The sequence below is a fragment of the Culex pipiens genome, unplaced genomic scaffold (genome assembly GCF_016801865.2).
Source record: "Culex pipiens pallens isolate TS unplaced genomic scaffold, TS_CPP_V2 Cpp_Un0043, whole genome shotgun sequence".
In the NCBI taxonomy this organism is placed as follows: domain Eukaryota; kingdom Metazoa; phylum Arthropoda; class Insecta; order Diptera; family Culicidae; genus Culex; species Culex pipiens.
This window is the reverse complement of record NW_026292860.1, coordinates 19,807-25,008: the sequence shown is the minus strand read 5'-3', so window position 1 is coordinate 25,008 and position 5,202 is coordinate 19,807.

Below are 5,202 nucleotides of genomic sequence, written 5' to 3'. Positions count from 1 at the left end.
CTTCTTCTACGATTCTCCCACTGTGCCAAGACTTTGGGGTTGATTAAGACCACAATTTTACTCGTTTCTGAACGTGCACCTGTCGGGTGTGGGTGTGCAGCAGCGGCGGTGTGCAAGCAGGTGTGCTACAAAGCTGGCAACCCAAGCCCAAGCTAGACGAAACTACAAAGGTGAATGCAAAACGAGATATCATTCACCCCATCTTGTGCAAATAGGACACGTCAGGATTCAATTCCAGCGCAAACACAGAATTCTATGGCGACTGCTAATGAGAACTGTGCATTCCGAACCCCCCCACTCTCGTTTCCACCGTCTTCCTCCCTTTTCTCACAGTCGGAATTTCCCCTTCCGACGAAAACCGGCGCGACATGCCACAATTGAGCTGAGAGGATTTTTCATTTAGTTCAGGTAAGCAAGAATGCAACAAACCGCCTTTTGCTCTCGAGGGAAAAAAGCGGGAAAACGCGGAAAACGACGCACTGCTTCCGACATTCGCGGTTTCTTGTGTGTTTGTTGCCAATGCCAAGGTGGTGAACGGAAAGAAACACCCTGGTAAGTGAAATATTGTTCGCAAATGCTTAACTCGGTGTAATTAGCTTTTGACCGTCAACGTATAAGTATGGCTTGTTTTAATAACTCAAAATCAATTATTTAAGAACGCAGTGAACTATTTCTTCTTATTTACTTTTCCAGATTAATTTGTTTTTAGGCTATCAAAAATGAATCGTTTTTCAATTGGGAATACATATTTTTTAATCTGTGTAAACCGGGTCAGTAAAAAATAAGTAAAGTAGGCTATTTCGTCGTTCAAGAATGACAGAAATACTTTTTTGCTATTCCGTCGTGAAACTACTTACTTTTCCTGTCATTCTTGAACGACAAAATAGCCTACTTTTCTGTACCAAAAATAACAGAATCGAATAGCAACACTTTTCAAAATAAATGCTGAAAAGTTCTACTTTTCAGCACTCAAATGGGTGCTGAAAAGTTGAACTTTTCAGCACTTGTTTCAAAAAGTAACACTTTTCAACATTTTTTGATTTCAACGATTTATTGACAAAATACATGAAAATTCGACTTTAAATTTCACTCAATGGGTGTTTTTCGAAATTGCAAAAAATGTTGTATGGAACTCGTTGCAAAACTTGATTTTTTCAGCACTCGTCGTATTTATCCAACTCGGTGAACCTCGTTGGATAAATTTACGACTCGTGCTGAAAAATCCTCTTTTTGCAACTTGTTGCATAAACTACTATTAAGCAGCCTTCCATTTCAGTGCTTAGAAAGTCTACTTTTCAGCACTTGTATCGAAAAGTAATTCTAGTCTTGTTAACAACAAGTAGATTTCTTTTGCAACACTTAAAAACAATTAGTACAATGATTTTTTTAACGAAACATTCTTTTACTTTCCCATTTGATTGTTATTTGCTGCCAAGATAACTGTCAAACTCTAAAACAGTATCGAAATGTTTTACTTTTCGATATTGTTTTAGAGTTATTCACTTGGGTAATTCTCCGCCGACTCAAACAGAAGTGCCCCGGTTATTCTTCGATTTGAGTGAAACTTTGTCCTAAGAGATAATTGTGACGAATCCGAGGTCAATTTTTTCAAAATTCAAAAAAGACGAGTTTATCAATAATTTTCAATTTCAATTCGGTTTTATTGGTGAATAATCAAGATACAATAAGTTCTTTTGAGGTACATAACAAAGTTGGAGTTCTTTACAGCTGTGTGTTACATCATAACCCATGTTGGAACAGTTATTGCTTGTAAATAAAGGTGTCACCAAGAGTAAGAAAAAAAACTTACTAAAATTGCAAGGGAAAGGGGATAGAAATAGAGAAAGCTTAGAACTAGATCACAGATTTTTATCCTTTATAGATGTGCTTGATCATCAGCTCCCCAAAGGAAAGGAATTGCTCCGCTTTGTTACGGCAGGTCCGAAATCGCGTCATTACCTCCCCTGCGAGAGCAAAGAACTCTGGCAGATCTGGGAGATCTTCCCGGAAAATTTCACTGAAATACTTTTTGATTTCAAATTCAATTTTACATCGAAAAATGAAGTTGAAATTTTTTTACGAATAATATTTCGATTTTTTGAAAAAAAAAATGTATTGATTCATAAAATCATAACTTGGTCATAGATTTTTTGCCCATTCTGGAAATTTCTGAAAAGTTGGCATTTGATGTCCTCTAAAACAAATCAAAAAATAAAAAAAATAAAAATAGTGTTTTTTTGCAAATCAAGTTTTAGTGACAAAAACAGAAATTAAAAATCACCAATTTTTTTTACCGTGTATCATTTTTTTCAGTGTAGTCCATATCCATACCTACAACTTTGCCGAAGACACCAAATCGATCAAAAAATTTCTTCGAAGATGCAGATTGTTGAATTTTACATATCATTTTTGTATGGACCAACTGAACCAAATTTGAATGGAAAATTATATGGACAAGGCACCAAAAAAGTTTCAGCCGGATTAAAAAATACAGAAAAAATCGAATGACCGAAATCTCAGAGAATTGCTCTGCTGCTTTCTTCTTCCTCTTTTCCTGCTCCTCGAGATAGTTTTTCTGTACGCTGCATCCACGGTAGTTGCTAGTATGGTTACCTCCACAGTTGGCGCACTTGATGCGCGCCTTGGTTCGCTCTGCGTCAAATGTGTAGACTTGCACTGACGACTCACCGATTTTAAGACAATATCCGAGGCCTTCCAGCAACTCGTCAACATCGTCCGCCAACGTGTCCAAAACAAAAATTGGAGGTGGTCTACGTTCCTTTGAAGAATTGTTCTCTTTAGGCGTCGACACTTTTTTCCGTGCACACCCGTCTTCGTCGTCGTCGTAGCCCAGTTAACTCAATCCGAGTTCTGAAACGGAATCTAATTAGAATCGTATACGAATTCCGTTTCAAACGCAACAACCGGTTCCGTGTTCGAACCGGTTGTTGCGTTTGAAACGGAATTTGTGTACGATTCTAATTACATTCCGTTTCAGAATTCGGATTGATTTGACTGGGCGGTAGTGCTACCGTCGGTCTTGTTGTTGTTGCTTTCATCGTCGCTCAGCATCTGGAACTTGTTTCTGATGGGGATGATGGCGGATGTTGACGTGCCACTGGTTGTGTCACCGGAAGTTCCGGAACGGGCTCGCACTGGTGATCTCGGAACATACCCGGGATGTAGTAACTTTTTGTCGATGCCTACTGCGCTCACGCTCCCCTGCGCAATGGCGGTCGACACGGCGTTGGTTTGTTTACCTTTTTGCACACGACCGGTAGACGAACTTCGCGGGTTTTCGAGGCCATACTCGAACTGCCACGGCCACGGCCTCTTGCAGCATGAAAAATTACATTACAATCCTTTTTTTTTTTTTTGCTTGGCCTACCTACACTATGGACGGTTTCCATACACAGAAAAAAATATGTGAATTTACTCGACACGGAAAAAATGAATCGCATGTAAACTCAGTTGATGTAAACTTGAGATTCGACGTAAATGGTTGAATCTCACGTAAAATCATGTTTTTACGTATAATTTGTTGCAAATTTACATCAAATTGTATTTAAATTTAAATGTTAAATGACGTGCAAAAGTGTTACATCATAAATGATGCAACATTCGGAAATATTTTTTGTGTGTACAAGCAGGTGGCCAAAAATCAAAATCATTGTTTTAAGTGATTAAAGGCGCACATCAATCTGAGCTTTTGCACCAAGATTTTTATTACAGACATTTCAGTATCTTCAAAACTACGGGAACTATCGATATGATTCTCCCTAAATACTGTCTACCTAGTTATTTACAACAAAGTTTGACTTTTTTTAAAATAAAATTGTTTTAGGATTGGGTCCGTAAGTGTGAAAATTTTCGAATAAGAATAGAACAACTTCCTTGGTTGCTGTGCACCATTAATGCATAACTTTCAAAAGGAGCAGTATCTTTGTACTAGACGTAGGCGTTATCCATAAAGTACGTCACGCCGATTTAAGCATGACATACTTTATGGATGACGCCGTATTACACGAACTGAACCACCCCCTGCACACCTTACCATTTTTTTCTGGCTTTCAGAGTTTTTTTGCTAAGTATGAAGAGAACCGAAATTGTCAAATGTTTATTTTTCATAACTTCACGCCATTTCATCAAATTTTAGCTCTCTTGGACGCAAATGAAAGGGCATTGATTGGGCTATTAGAGAAGAAAAGTATGGAGTTAGAAAATTAAGCCTAATATTTGAGAAGGTTGCATGAAAACATTAAATGCAGTTTTTAGGTCTCGGATCAAAGAGCCCATATTTCAAAATATTTTTATCATATTCCTCGGACATGAAACATGAAACACATGATTTTTTTTTGCAAATAAAAAATAGCCCAATACGTTTCTCGGAATTCTGAATACGCCATCAAATCGAGCATTTTTACATTACAGTCTCATTGACACAATACTTTACAACTATCTCCATTTCAGGCTGCAAAGTATAGAACACACGCCTTTATTAGCATGTTCAAAAATTGTAGAGGGCACGAGATTTCAAAAAATGGAGCTCATATTCGGGATCAGGGACAAAAATGACTCCTTAGGACAAAGTTTCACGCAACTTTAAGAGGGGTTAGGACAACTGCTGTGCGAGTTGGTGGATAATCACTCCTAAACAAAATCAGATTAAATGCAAATCGTTGCAAAATTGCAATTTGTTGCATAGCTACTATCTCAGGTTACTTTAAACATTTGTGCCAAATTTGTGCCATTTTTTTTGAAGATTAACCCGTTTATACTCCAGGTTCAAGTAAGCGAAAATAATATTTTCACACAAACATAATTTTTCGCGATCGTTAATAAATTTGTTGTACAGTATTAACTCTTTTAACAAAGTTCTGTTCATTGTCTGTTGTGTCTACATCATTACAAGTAACTTTCTTTGTGACTGTTTAGTGTTTATCCAACTTAACATATTATTATTAATAAGGTGAACAACACTTAGCACTTTCCCACCGGTTCTCCTTTGTTCATTCGTGGAAACTAAATCTTGCTGGGAGACAATGCACGTTAACCATAAAACACCCCAAATCCCCAAATTTCCCCGTTCCCCCTTTCAAACAACAAGTCACCGAGCGCACAAAGATTCAGCTGTTCAAACTGTTTATCCAATAATAACGGGGAAAGATACAATTAACTTTCCATTTCATCTGCACCACTTTT